The sequence below is a fragment of the Martes martes genome (assembly GCF_963455335.1).
Source record: "Martes martes genome assembly, chromosome: 11".
Lineage (NCBI taxonomy): Eukaryota > Metazoa > Chordata > Mammalia > Carnivora > Mustelidae > Martes > Martes martes.
The window spans coordinates 72,268,590-72,285,027 of record NC_137899.1 but is presented as its reverse complement, the minus strand read 5'-3'; positions in this window follow the sequence as shown (position 1 = coordinate 72,285,027).

Sequence of the window (16,438 nt, the reverse complement as noted above, 5' to 3'; positions counted from 1 at the left end):
TTACAATGACTTCCCATGTCCTTTCTAACTAATTATTTCCCCCTCTCAGTATATCACAGAATACCTAGACAACAATGAAGTGGAAAGGACGTTATCCAGAGAAAGAACACCACTATCTTTGTCCTTTGTCCTTAGCAGTATCTAACCCCTGCCCAATGGCAATGTTCCCATTTCTAAATTTTATCCACATGGAACTCAGACCCAACTCACTATCTATCCCACTCAACTTCTAGACTATTTTTCATGACTGCTTGCTCCAGTTACTGGTGAAAAGACCTACAGAGCCTTAGGCCATAACTCAATTGCCTAGCACGAAGAGCCGTAAAAGTCTGGGTTCTCAAACACCAGATCTCAAACCCTATCCCAGGACCTGCATCTCTTTTTATTCCTATAGTACCTAAATCCCTGCCTGGTTTTCACAGTTTTCTTAGGCAATACTGCCTGTACTCCAGACCTCACTTTTCTGGGTCTCTACTACCTGCTACACTTCCCAGCTACCATAAACTATTTGTTAAGAATTCACTGGGTCATTTCCTGCTGCTATATTCCCCTGTCTACCCCTGTGGGTAGAATCTTGTGGTTCTACTCTATCTCTATATTCCAATTATCTCAGTTCTGTAGGATCTCACTGTTGGGTTGTGGCTATTAAATCAATCTTCTACTTACTCCTGTCAGTGGAATAATAATGAAAGAGGAAAGAGGGGAGAAGTAGTTGTGTGGTTACTTCAAAGGCATCCCACCTTGAAAAGCTTCCTAGTATAACCTGACAAACAGAATTCTGATTATTAAAAGAAAAATCATCACAGGATATACTGTTATGGATATGAGGCTTTCCAACATTCTATGTCATGTGGAAGTTTCTACCAGGCTCTGATATTACAGGTAGAGAGAATAAAATCAGCAAGTCAGTAAGGTAAAAGGACCTATACATGAACAGTACCTCTCTGCATGGAAAATAAAAACAATAGAGATAATAACAAGTGGAAACAAAACACAAGATATTAATTTTAAATCTTATGCAAAATCATATTTGACTTCAATTTGAGGAGCAACAGTATCAGGTCATGTTCAATTACAAATGTAAGTATGTATATTAATGCACCATTGCTTCAATAGTCATATATCCAGGAAAAGTTCATTCAAGCATGAAAGTCACTAGGAAAAGTTTAAACACAAAGGGGATTTATATTTCACCTCTGAGGTGAGATTAAGGAGAAAGTCTACTTTCTTGGTTTATGCTGTATATGGTAAGGACCAATGAAAAATATCTGAATCATAAGCATCCTAAACTGTGCAGCCTTAACCACAGACACGTAGAAACTCCAAAGGCTGGCAGGGAAAATAGCATGGGCCTGGATCCCAGGAGTACAGGGCTAGGGTGGGGGAGGGATAGAGGGGGCTCACCCAGCTGGATGTAGAATATGAGAGGTTGGCCATTAATCGAGTTTTGGAGGGGAGGAGGGTTGGAGGCTGGGGAGCCGGTTGTGGGTATTAAGGAGGGCATGTATTGCATGGAGCACTGGGTGTGGTGCATAAACAATGAATCTTGGAACACTGAAAAAAATAAAATTAAATTTAATTTTTTTAAAAAATCCTAATGACAAAGGGGACTTCCCCAATGCTCAGGGGAGGTTACTTCTGCAGAGATGTCTAGGGTAAGCAGTAAGCAGAGACCATGGTAATGCTATAAAAGGAACAATAAATGTGAAGTTGACAAGTTCTAGAATGGCTGTCATGTCTCAGTCAAACATAATGGGTTCCAGATCAAGCCTTGATGGGGAGAGTCAGTATGGTCAGAAATTAAGGAAATCAGTTCCTAGAATCCATCGATTGGAAAAGATGAAGTTCTAGCTGAGCCCTCCTCATTCATTCACTCATTTATCCAATCCTTTGTTCAATAAATGGATACTAACAATACCTACCAAACAATACTAGACACTATTCCTAATCCTATGGATTCAATGCAGAAAAAATAAGCATGGTCCCTGCCTGTATGAACAGCTTTGCTGGAAATGCTTTGAAAAACAGTAAATATACAGGTTAAAAAATTTCATCAAGATAGGGCTTATAGACACTAAGCGCTAGCAAGTGCTAGCAAGCTACCAGTACCCCCTGAAAAAATCTGCTCCAACCCTAGGCAGCCAGATTGGTAGCAGGAAAAGAAATGTGTCCTATTACCTTGTAAATAATAAATGGAGGCCTTGATGATGATGATGATGATGAGTAGTTATATAATTGTTTCAGGTTCTAATCAAAAGACTGAAATGACATTAGTTATTTAAACAGAAAGAAATGAATAAAAAAGAATTGTTAATTCAGTAGTAAAAGTTATTAATTAGGTACTAAAAAGACAAAAAGAAAACTCTAGGGTATCACAGATAGAGTAACTATAAGACATAGCTGTCATCCCTAACATTGGAAGAACAAAGAAAAGAAGTTGGAATTATTAACAGAAGCCTGGAGGATAGACCTCATAGTGCTAAAACTCAGATTCTCAAGGAGCTGGGGATATTCTGAGGTGTGGAGAACCTGAGCTCAGAAGGAGGAAGAGTCACATGGGGCTGGATCCCAGATCACTGACGAGGGGGAGTGGGCCAGCTGAATCTGGGCTCTGTATGGGCTGGCTCTATGGCTGTTGGGGAAAAACCACAAACTAGGCTCAACTACTGCTAGTGGAACACAGTGCTGCTGCGGGGGCAAAAAAAGCATTGCAGGGAAAAGTATTGCTGGAGTGTTGCTTATAGGAAAAGAACGCTGACAGAAAGCAAATAAGAAGAAAAACCGAAAGCAACAGTAAAGAGGAAGGAACATATTTCATCTACCTCCTTTGGCTTGCAATCTCCCTCTAGAATCCCCTCAATGACAGAGTTTAAACAACTGGCAAATCAGAAACATGACTTGTAGATTCCCAGCCCAGTACCAAAAAGGAAATATGGAACAGTGAAGCCAGGAGATGATAGTTTAATAACCAGCCCAACCAATCTAGGGCAAATTCTTTACCTTTTTGAGGCAAAGTCTGTCAAATTAGAATACTAATGTCTATCACAAGAAGATGTCTTGAGAATTACACAAAATATATAAAAAGTACTTCAGATAGTGCTTGACAAATAAAATGCATTATTTCACAATTAATGGTTTCCACTCCTGATTCCTCCTACCATGTACATCTACCATCTCTAGTGCCTTCCTTAAACAACAACTCTGTAGAACTCCATGTGTGGTCTGATCTATTGCCAGAATATATCTCAGCAGGAAAAAATCTATTTATAAGGCCTTAACCAACAGGGTGCTCTTTTAATATGGGGACCATATTTGGCTCTTATTCACTTCCATTCCTCCCTGTCAACCTGAAAATCTGGCAAAAATAAACAAACAAATAAATAAATATCGCCTACATACTTCCTTGTTCTTGCCACCATCAATCCAACAGGCCAGCTTTCCATTAAGACACATTCAATTTCCTTCATTCTATTTCAAGAACAGTTATAGAAAGATTTCAAACTTGATCCTACATCCTTCACTCTAAAGAACAGTCTTCATTCAGTCTTCATTCAATACCTTGTGTCCTAAGAGGATCACATGCCCGAAAAGCAAACAGAGGAACCCACTACCATTTTTCTGATGTTCTCAGTCCAGCAGCAGCATTCCAGACTAGGAAGGAGAGCTACTGAAGGTAGAGCAGTATGTGATGCATTATGGCACATTTTTGAGGGAAAATTCACCATGCCCATGAATGGCCCATAAAACCAACTCCCACATAAAAGCAAAATATAGCTCTTCTGCTATCTTGCCTGCAATCATGGGTTCTTAATAGTTCATTCCCTTCTTGATCCAAGGCTCATGTGGTTCTAACTTTATTAATTATAAGACCTTGGGAAATTTTCAACCTCTAAGCCTCATTTAATTAAAATAGTATTCCTAACATTATCTCACAGGTTTGTTGTAGGAATTAGATAAAACAATACATGTTCAAGGCAAGACAGGAAACAGAGTAGTTGTTTAGTTGGTACATAGTTTCAATTTTGTAAGCTGAAAAAGTTTTGGAAATCTCTTGCACAGAAATGTAAATATATGAACTACATATTTAAAGTGATTACAGTGGCAAATTTTATGTTCTGTGTTTTTTACAATTTTTAAAAATGTTTATTGAATTAATGTATGAATAAAAAGTTCCTATCACATGCACAGGTGCACATACACACAGAATACACATTCATCACTCATTACAATGCCTGGAACATCATAAGCCCTCAAATATCTATAAGGTTCTGTCTCTTTCCCCTTTGAGCCTCCCAACAATCTCCTGACTTCAATTTCATCTGCATGATTTGCTAATTTCTTTCCCTCTGAACATTGTGTAGGCTTCATCACATTCAGTCCAATGCTGTTTCTTAACAGTTCAGTGTGGGCATGCTTTATCTTGCCAAGTAGACTGTCAGCTCCCACAGAGAAGGGACCACCTCTTATATTTCCTCTATATTCCTCTTCATGTCCAATGCAATTTTTGCAATAACTTCTGGCTGACATTCTACTTCAAATGAGATGGACCTTCCCAGAGCCAGAACATTCCAGTTACCCCAGCCTGCTCTTGGGCTTCCACTCATCACCATCAATCAACATTTATTTATTGATCTATTAGTTTATATTCAGACAAGGGGACAAGAGCAATGGACAGAGAAATAGGAAGAAAATAAAAGATATATAAGACATGATTATTGTCCTCAAAAGGCTTACAATCTATTTACACAGACAAAGCAAACATAACAATGTTGGTAAAAGTGCAAGGAAAAATGCTAAATGTCCACTGAGTATTAACAGACAATACAGGAATTCAGCAAGCAATGGGTACTTCAAGGGAAGTTCAATAGGAGATCAGTTTAAGAAAAACTTAAGTACAAGAGTATATACAAATTATATATTCTTTAGAATTAAGAAGATTCTTCAAGGGGTAATCAAGAAGATTCTTCAAAGGATAAAAAGTATATCTGCCGACTAACTCTAACTTTGAGATAATTATCATATATTTTCAGGATAATAACAGTAACAACAGTCTCCACATATTCCAGCAGACTACATACTATCACAAATACTAAAGTAAGGGGTGCATCATCCCTATTTATAAGAAACAGTTACTTGCCTATAGATGTAGAGATAGTTAGTACTGAATTTGAACACATCTGTCTGACTCCAAAGCATGAATTCTTCCCACTATACAACTCATTCATTCATCAAACATTTATTGAGAATCTACTCTGGATAAACATTATGTTAAAGACATTAAACTGAATAAAGTATGAGCCCCTTCCCCTCGAAGGGGCTCATGGTCTGATGAGAAGGCAGTTACATAAAGATACCACCGACACAAAATGTGCTGAGTCTAAGAACAGAGGTATGCAAGAAGTTATGGAGCATGTAGGAAGGAAACCTAATCCATCCTGGGAAATCCTGAAAGGTTTCTGGAGGAGGAGAATTCTTTGTTAAGTCTTAGGGGATAAAATAAACAATAATAGCTTACATTTGTGTACATACTAGACAGAGACTATTATTAGCCCTAATTTACAGATGAGAAATTGAAGCACAGAGAAGTGAGCAACTTGCCCGAGCTTCGGTAGTTTATAAATAGATGTTAGAAACAGGTTATGTATCTGTTCTCTCTTAATCTCTACAATATACTGCACATGACTAGGAGTTTGCCAGAAAAGTTTAGAATAGCGAGGAAAAGGCAAGAAACTGCATTGAATGGGACAATATAAAAAGTATAATACATCTGGAGCAAGAAATAACAAGAGAGGAAATTAGAGAAATATGGGTCAGATCACAAAAGATCTTGTGTAACATGCAAGGGATCTTAGAATTTATCCTATGAACTATGGAAGGATTCTGAAGATCTGTACATTAACAAATTATTATGTCAGCTATCTGAAGGATGAATGTGAGTTAAGATGAATGGGAACGAGATCCATTAGCAGAGGCTTGTTATTGTTGTAAAAAATAAAACATAACATACATTTACCCTCCTAACAATTTTTAAGTATTTAGTACACCAAGGGGACAGATTTCATATGTAGCAAAGAGAAGAAGAGAACCTAAACTTGAATAGAGAGAGCAAGATAGAAAACTTTGAAATAAGGTGTGCCCTGGTGGCAAAAGAGGCAGAACCTGGTGATGAACTAGATGTGCCTTTCTCCCTACCCATCAGACTTTCCTGTTTTAATTAATTTGTCCAGGAAAATAGAAAACATAAATGTTTATGTTTGTCACTTTGGAATTGGCTAGACATAGTACTAAGCACAGGGGCAATAAGAATGAATAAGACATGCTTCCCATCCCAGAAAGGCCTACAGTCTGGAGTAGAAGTAGAAAAGGACAGTGCAATAAAGGATTATGTGGTTATAAAAGAAATAGGTACAACATTTACTGGGGATCCAAAGCTGATGTGGTTAGCCCTAACCAGGGGAGATAAAAGAAGGGCTGAAGAGGATATGCCTCAAAGTGAATCTGAACTTCCCAGTGGATCATGTATGTTCTCGGGTGAATATTTTCCAGTGGAGAGTAGCAGGAATATAGCAGAACAAAGTTTCAATGTGAAGAAGTTGGAGATAGGGGGCACGATAAATATGTGGACTCCTGAAGGCATCAAAAGTTATTAGCTGCTGGTTCCTCCATTAAAACACCTAAGCACAAGTAGGAAATTGGGGTCACAGAACAATGAAGGTGGGAGACAAGACAGTAATCTGCCATAAAACTACAAGAAGTGCTCTGGTTTTATAGCGCTCTCTGAGGCCACGTCATCACACTCCACCTAGCCCCACCTGAGCTAGAGTCGGTGCTCATTATGCTTAGAGAAGTGTATTAGTGTTTTAGAAGTCTATTAATTCTACCCTAACCTCTAGCATTTCATGTAATTGTAGGATGTCATCTTGAGATTCACAGTTAGGGGTCTCTGTATCAGGAACTTCCCATTGTTCTTCTAAAGGATTTTAAATTACCTCATAATATCTTATATTTGGAAGCTTCACTGCCTCAGTCACAGTATTGATCTTTGTGAGCAAAAGTAACTTTTTTTGACCAATGTGTTTATACAGACATTTTTTTTTCCAAATTGTAATGCCTAATGCCTAAAGGACAATATTATTTATAAATACAAACTCTCAGACTTGAAAAAGAACACCTTCGTTTATCCTGTTTAATATACAACATCTATGCAAACACTTCTAAATTTAAGAATCTTCCTGTAAATGGTTATTTATGCCCTTTCAAAGTCAAATTTCTACTGCTGTCCCTAACAATCAATTTAAAAAGAAGGGAAATTCTGTTATTAAAACTGGTAACAGACTTTCTAGATCATTAAACGTACTGTTTTCAATACAGCAGCATAGGTTATAAATCAAGTTCTTTGAATAATCTCAATATTCAATAAAATACTTATTGAAAAGTATTTTTCATTAAGAAAAATAAAATTATTTAGTGGGAAATATTTAATTAAGTTATTTTAATTAGATGTACACGTTAATCATGAAATTGTGCAGAATAATTGCAAATGACATTTCTCTATTATAATGAAACTTGTAGTGATAATAGAACATAAACAGATAAAATATGCAAGTCAGTAATTATTTGGGGTAATTTTAAAATTGTTTAGTAAAGATTGTATCTCCCACGATAAAATAATAGGTTCTCATTATATGAAGATGACTTACTTGGAATGGGGAACCAAAACTCTTACCTCTCGCCATCAGCCATGCCCCATCCAATTACCACATCCAGAAGTATCAAAAGCTCTGATTACATGCCAGACTGAAGATAGATAGCTACAGAACTTTCACATATTCAATACCTGCAATAAAATAAACTAAGGTTATGACAGCAGAAGACAGTAGGCTAAGAACTAAAGTTAAGTCCTGCCTTTTCACACATAATAGCATGTTAATTAATCAAACTGTACCTCCCTAGTATCTGAAGTTTCAACTGGGAAAGATAACTCACCCTAAAACTTTCTGAGAAGCTTATGAGGGTTTAACAATGCTTGTGGATTGCTACTTGTGTCTTAGGTGTGGGGGCAGTGGTCACAATGGAATGAGGCAAAAGAGTTTGATAAAATGGGAAATAAGTGTTTCTATAGCAGTCATATATTAAAATGACAAGGTATGTATCATAAACTTTTACACAAACATTTTAGCATATGGTATATATATTCCAAGTAACATAAATGTGAAAGAAAAGGACTCTAGTACCATTTGACCAGCTTCAACACTGAAAAAATACAAATTAATGGAAGAGAAATTAATGATCTCATAAACGTTTCAAGAATGAAAATACTGCTTTCTCCTCAACATAGAAAGAAATAATTTCTGGTAATAAATTATACCAGATATTTTAGTGGTGGTGCTATTTCTATTGCTTTTAAAAATCTATTTTTAATTGTCCTACAGATTTTCCTAAGCATACAAAAAAGAAATCAGAGACTCCATTTGTCATAGAAAGCCCTCAAAACAGGCAGTATTCTTCCCATTGCTAAAAGGATTTAAAATACATCAGCCTACCTTACAAGTCAAGTGTTCCCTACAATGTCTTCTCACCAAACTGAGGTGTTTTCACAAAGCAACAGGATTCAAAAGAAATAGAAGTAGGACTGTTTTTACAGTAAAGCATTATCTATGGAGAAACCCTCTCTCTGTGTCATGCAGGCTAAACGCTACTGATACCAATGATAACATTAATATAATGGCTCCACTCATTCAATGTTACTTAAGTATGTCCAACTGACATGTTGGAATAAAGCTTTTCTTTTTCTTGTAAATTCTAATTAGGTCCCCTTCCTTCTTTCCTTTGTCCCTCACACTCTTCCTTTCTCTGTCTCTCCATCTTGTCTTTTCTTTTGCCCAATAGTAAAAAATGGGTGCCAGTAGGTCTACATGTACTCAATCCCTACCCCAGGCCACAGTACAATACCAACAGATCATTACATAGCATATACCTATCACCTCTCCACCCCATTTGTCCCCAGCAAGAAAAAAATTCTATTTCTTGTCTATCTCAGTGCCTACATCAAAAATTTAGGCAGAAAAAAAAAATTTAGGCAGGTCACCTTTGCTTGTCATCCTCCCACATCCAGTAACTTGCCAAAACTCAACATTCTTGCTAAAAGCCTCTCAAATCCATTCACTCTCCACCATTTCCCTGTGCCTACAAAATCTAGCCCCCACAATCTTTTCCTTGTCTCCTCAGTGGTCTTCATGCCTCCATTATAGGCCCCTCCAACTGCTCTCCACACTGCAGCTAGATTAGTCAATCTAAAATGCAAATCTTGTCAAGGTACACATCTGCTTAAGTCATTTCAATGGCTCCCCATGTTCTTAGCATGAAGTCTTATATGCTCACAATACATGTTTTTATAATAACACTCTGCTTATCTCTTAACCTCCCTTCTCATTACTCTTACAAAAACTCTCTCTGTTTTAGCTATCATGAACTACAGACCAGTTCTGAGGCCTTTGCACCCATTGCCCCTTTTACTAGAAAACGCTCCCTGACTTTAACATGACGGACTCTTAAACAATTTAAAGGATTCATCTCAAATGTTAGTTCCTCCAGGACACCTTCTATCCTACCTGCTTGATGTTTCTACAGTAGGTGTTCACTCTTAGCTTCCCCCAAATGTCAGCGGTTGTTGAAAAAATTTCAAGTTCCGTTGCACACCTGGTTTGACTGTAGCATGTGTGTATAAAGATCTAAAATAACTAACAAATGAATGAAGTTCCTCAGCTTTATATCCCACATTCAAATGTTTAGATATGTACATACACCCAGACCATTTTAACTCTAAACTACTCAAGGTTGACAGAGACCCTGATAACGTCAAATCTAAGTTCTATAAATATAAAAATACATGGGTTTATACATCCAGAAAACCAAGGTTTGAATTTGCTAGGAGATATCTCTGGCTTTATTAATATAAAAGTCAACTTTTATTGTTCCAGGATCATCCCAGTGACACATAATTATCTGAAAGGAGATCAACCGCTTCCTTCTCACAGTAGTTAGGAGCTGCCAGATCAACAGAGGATAGAGAATCACCCAGCTCTAACACACTTACTGTTATCCGAATCAAAACAAGTGTGATAACTAGAAGCAAATTCAATCAAAAGAAATATCACTGTCTTAATGATTAACATGAAACTAGTTATCTAACCAAAAAAAAATTTAGACCTTATTTTAGAATAACAAAAAATTTTAGACCTAATTTGAGGTGACTTAAAACTTAGAAGTTTATGTTAAAGCTTAATTCTGTGATGAGCCAGCTGGCATTAAGATAAACTATGTGCCCAATTTACAAGAATCTCTTGGATAAGAAGCCAAAGATTCAAGTCTCAAACACAATACCTAAGCTTTAGTTTTAAGTGTGATGTGTGGGGAAGGGGGTAATGTGTGAATATGCTCGGCTTGCTCTGATGGTTCATAGGCAACAAGTCTGGTAAGCACAGTTTCAATAAATCTTGTTAGTAGCAGAAGACATAATCCACAAAGACTTACCTTCCCTGCCAAGTTATTATTCTATATTCTGTATGGTTGAGTGCATAATACTGTGCTACCTTATCAAGTATGGTTGGTACTGGAAGCTCCACCCAGACTCCCTCCTCAGGGTTAAAGCAGCCTTCCCCAATATCAGAAATACCATCTTTTGAGAGCTCACAGTTATGTTCCTCACAAAGAAAGATCCTTGGCTACAAGGAACTATCTCACTTAGGTTAAGGCCCCTCCCAGGAGAGAGCCAACAATCAATGGCCAATTCATAGTAGGAACAAAGACTCCCCTGCTTCAATTTGGAACAACTCTGAAGGAATAACCCAGCAGCAAAGCTCTCTATAAGCTCCACTGATGCCTCAGCTGCACTGCAGTTCATCTTCTCCCTCTTCCCAATCCTACTTTACTCATTTCTTCACAGGTCCATCGATAGCTCACTTTTCAAAAAACCTTCTACATGCAACTCTTCATCTCAGAATCAATTTCCAAGACAACCTAATCTAAGACTCAAGTCAATAATTATATAATGCAAATATAGAAGTATACAGTACATTTGCTGACTTTATCATAAATTTGTCCTGGTCTTCTATTAAAGATGTGAACCTATTAATTGAGGCAAAGGCAAGATCTAGAACTTATCTATTCCAGCTAACTCCAGTCACCTTTTTTTAAATTTAAATTTTTGTTATCATATAATACAATATTGGTTTCTGGAGTGCAATTCAGTGATTCATCACCTACATACGACACCCAGTGCTCATCACAACAAGCACCCTCTTTAACACCCATCACCCATCTAGCCCCTCCCCCACCCATCAACTCTCAGCTTATTCTCTATCATTAAGAGTCTATTATGGTTTCCTTCTCTCCTTTTTTTCTTTTCCCTCGTCCCATATGTTCACCTGTTTTCTTTCCTAAATTCCACATATGAGTGAGATCATATGGTATGTTTTTCTCTGACTGCCTTATTTAACTTAGCATAATATACTCTGGCTCTATTCACGTCATTGCAAATGGCGAGATTTCATTCTTTTTGATGGCTGAAGAATATTCCATTGTGTGTGTGTATGTGTGTGTGTGTGTGTGTGTGTACACACACATACAACCTCTTTGTTATTCACTCATCAGTTGATGGACATTTGGGCTCTCAATATTTTGGCTATTGTTAATAATGCTGCTATAAATATTGGGGTGCATGTACCCCTTCGAATCTGTATTTTGGTATCCTTTGGATAAATACCTAGGAATGCAGTTCCTGGATTATATGGTAGTTCTATTTTTAACTTTTTGAGGAACCTCCATTCTATCCTCCAGAGTGACTGCACCGTTTGCATTCCCACCTACAGTGCAAGAGGGTTACCCTTTCTCTGCATCCTCATCAACATCTGTTATTTATTGTGTTGTTAATTTTAACCATTCTGCTGGGTATGAAGTGGTATCTCATCATGGTTTTGATTTGTAGTTCCCTGATAATGACTGATATTAAGCATCTTTTCCTGCATCCGTTAGCCATCTGGATGTCTTCTTTGGAAAATGCCTATTCATGTCTTCTGCCCATTTCTTATCTAGTTCCCTTTTAACTGCAATAAAATTTAGAAACTAACTCATTGGTATTAAAGACACCTGATTTCTACCCTTAATTCCTGAACAGTTTTCAATGCTTGGCAAAAGTTGTTGGATAATTTTATCATCACCAGTATCATCATCATTATAAGAGGGGTAACAGTCTAGATAAAATTCTAATTGAAAGAGCACAAATAGAAAAGAATAAAAATGATTTGACCACAGAAGATCATTATGTTCTTAAAGATATAGGAAATGTATTTTGTTGGACTTATAAAAACTCAGGTTTTTTTCTGATAAAAATAAAAAGACTTAGAATAGCATTTACTTCTCATGTTCTCAATCTTTTAAGATATCCTTTTGAAGTGAATGAAAGGTTGCCATTGAATCACTGATTCTTTTACCCCATCCACTTCTGCCAGCTAATAGGATCCAACAGTACATTAAAAGGATTATTCACCAGGACAAAGTGGGATTTATTCCTGGGCTGCAGGAGCAGTTCAATATCCACAAATCGATCAATGTGATATACCACATTAATAAAAGAAAGGGTAAGAACCATATGATCCTCTCAATAGATGCAGAAAAAGCATTTGACAAAATACAAGAAAAACTCTCCACTGTGCAGGAATAGAGGGAACATACCTCAATATCACTCCTCAATCCAAATGATATGAAAGGATTCTAGGCTTGGAGGTCTTTGTATTTTTGAGTTTTGTTGTTGTTGTTTTGGTACTACCATTTTGAAGAGTAGAAATCAAATCAGTTGGTCCACCTAATGGCAGTCTCATTTGTCTCAGACTAAAGCTTCTCTTCTAGAGCATATGGATTAGGAAACTCCTAAATAGATCAGGGTACAATAGCAAACAAATGCATATGTGCCATCCCTTTAAGAAAATATAACTTGTATATTTAGGCGGAGGTTGCCACATAGTAAAGGCAACTTGCCCACAGAATTGAACCTTCTGTTTATTTTTTTTTTAAGATTCTATTTATTTATTTGTCAGAGAAAGAGAGAGTGCACAGGCAGGCAGAGTAGCAGTCAGAGGCAGAGGGAGAAGTAAACTCTCTGCTGAGCAAGGAGCCCAGTGTGGGACTTGATCCCAGGACGCTGGGATCATGACCTGAGCGGAAAGCAGCCGCTTAACTGACTGAGCCACCCAGGCGTCCAAACCTTCTGTTTAAATAGAAATTTCTGTCAAGTACAGAAAAATCACTAACTTGACAGTGGCTTCCTATAACTGAATGACAGAGCCAAGCTCTTGTTAAGGAAAGGAATAGATGCAAATGGGGGCTTCTGTCTGTAAAGACCCATTTTTTACACATTTTCTGGAAAAAATAAAATGATATGTCCTTCCCTTTCGCTTCCAGTGAATCAAAGCTACACCAGTGTCTCCAAACTTTTACACTATACACCTTTATGTGTACGAATATTTTGAACATTCACATATACACATAAAATATATAAATTATATCCATGTATTGCTGTGCTAGCAGATACATTTCAAAACATACAATAGAAATATTTTAAAAGGGCGCCTGGGTGGCTCAGTCATTAAGTGTCTGCCTTCGGCTCAGGTCATGGTCCCAGGGTCCTGGGATCGAGTGCTGCATCAGGCTCCCTGCTCAGTGGGGACTCTGTTTCTCCCTCTCCCACTCCCCCTGCTTGTGTTTCCTCTCTCGTTGTCTCTCTCTCTGTCAAATAAATAAATAAAATCGTAAAAAAAAAGAAAGAAAGAAAGAAAGAAATGTTTTAAAAATTTAAAGAAAAACTTGAACTTTATATAACTTTGGCTTGCTAATTAATGGCCCACAATTTTTTCTTCACATTCTTATTAATAATCTTAAAAGTAAAAGTTGATGCACTCAAATGTACATCATTTCTTTTGATCTTTGCTTCACATTTATTGATGCTGATTCAAAGTCTAGTTCTGGGGCACCTGGGTGGCTCAGTGGGTTGAGCCTCTGCCTTCGGCTCAGGTCATGATCTCAGGGTCCCGGGATCGAGCCCTACATCGGGATCTCTGCTCAGAAAGGAACCTACTTACCCCCCCCACCCCTGCCTGCCTCTCTGCCTACTTGTGATCTCTGTCTGTCAAATAAATAAATAAGTAAATCTTTAAAAAAAAAAAAAAAGTCTAGTTCTAAATTCAGTTATGGTTGTCATAAGCTAAGAAAGAAAACGCTGCTCAAAGATAAACAGATCCAAAAAGATGAAGCACATTATTGGCTGCATTTATTAAATCATGACATTCATTTTACAATCCTTTGAGTGACTAGTACTATATTCAATCCATGGTTTTTTGGTAATAATCTTTGATGTTTAATTGAGCTAAAACTGGGTAGTACTACCCAATGTTTGTTTATATGTTTATGCACTTAACCAGACATACAAACACTAAAATAAACTCTTGTATGTTGAAAATGAACTAATGAATATGGGCACTATGGTTGACTCCCATTATTCCCTAAAATAGCCAGGGGACTCTTCAGAGCACATGACTGGTTGACATGTGAGCAGTATAGGACACCAGAGTAAAACCATATGGTAAATTTTAATAAATATGTATCACTTATTATCTAGGAGAAAATAATTATTTAAAGATTTTGAATATTTTCTTTTCAAACTCTCTGGCAATATAGGTAGAAAATCTCCAACCTAAAGAACAGATTCCAGGGAATTGCTTAGAAAAAAAGATACCACAAATTTAACCTATATCTTTTTTCAGATTTTGCTTCCCTGAGTAGCTAAGCACCTAGGCAGTATAATAAACAGTATCAACATGTTTCCAGTTATATACACTGCACATATTTTGGTATCCACATGCTCAAAAGTCAAAAGACTTTTATGTTCAATGTTTAAGGGATTAACTCACTCAGAAATTAAATAAAAATAGTTAATTTCCCAGAATAGCACAGTATGAAATTTAGAACAATAAGAAATATGAAAACTTACTTTGGTCTAAGATTTAAACACCCAAAAATTTACAGTACAATGACTGGACATTCACAAGTCTGTTCAGATCATTCTGACTGACGGCAGGAAGCATTTTGTAGGTATTCCATAATGAGTCTTTTTTAGGACACATCATAAAACCTTGACTAATTTTATATCTTGATCCTCAGGCTATAAATCTTTGCTAGTTTAAATAAAATATATAGAACCCATTTTTTATCTGTTCACTTTAGCCTACATGATCATTTATGAAATAGTATCAGTTATACTGGCTAATGAAAATGTGAATAATATTAACAATACATCATGTATATTTATGTACTATTAATGTTAACAAATTATTAACAACGGTTTCCTTTACAGAAATAGAAAAATAGTCTACTTTTTCCTTCCATTTTGAAAGAAAGAAAGAAATACTAAGAATAATGCTTTCAGAAAGATAAATAGCAGTGTCTCAGAGACTTGAAACAAACCCGTGTAATAAGTACCAGACAACTAGCATAAGACTTGGGGGTCATGGGAGGAGGATATAAGAGAATCAGAGAATATCAAGTTCAGAGAAAACCTTCAAGGACATCCACTAAGCCAACCATCCTTTTGAAGTCTGAATCCTCTCTACAACATCATGCCAAGTATTCATTAAGCCAACCTATTCTGATCAAGAAGAGTTCACTGCTCACTGAGGCAGCCAATTCCCTCTTAGAACGTTAGAAAGCTTTTCCTTATATTGTGCTAAAACTTGCCTCTGTATCACTTTCACCTACTGACCATCCTGCAGAAGTCCAGTTCTTTTCTTTTAGTATCTCTCCTATGGACTGAATCATCAAAAACCGTAGTTAATCTTCACTGTGTCTTCCCATTTATATCCCATTGTCTTTCAACTATGTTCTTCAACTTACAATTCAATTCTAGTCTTATCACAGTCCTGGTTAAAATCCAGTTTGTTAACGTTCCTCTTAAAATGGAGAATCTGGGATGCCTGGGTGGTTCAGTTGGTTAAGTGTCTGCCTTCAGCTTAGGTCATGATCCCAGGGTCCTGGGATCAAGACCCACATGGGGCTCCTTGCACAGCAGGGACCCTGCTTCTCCCTCTGCCTGCTGCCCCCCCCCCACACACGTGCTCCATCTGTCTGTCTGTCTCTCTCTCTCTCTCTGACAAATAATATAAATAAAATTCTTAAAAAAAAAAAAAAAAGAAAGAAAGAAAGTGCCTATTCCATAAAAGAACATCATATTGCCAGGTATGGCCTAAACTGGAAAGAGCAAAGCAGAACATATATTCCCCATTCTAGGTACTACACATCTATTTCTGCAATCCAAGATTATCCTCAGTTTTCATAGCTATGTCACATGCTGATTCAAACTGGGCTTTATGTTGACAAAACTATAAAGTTT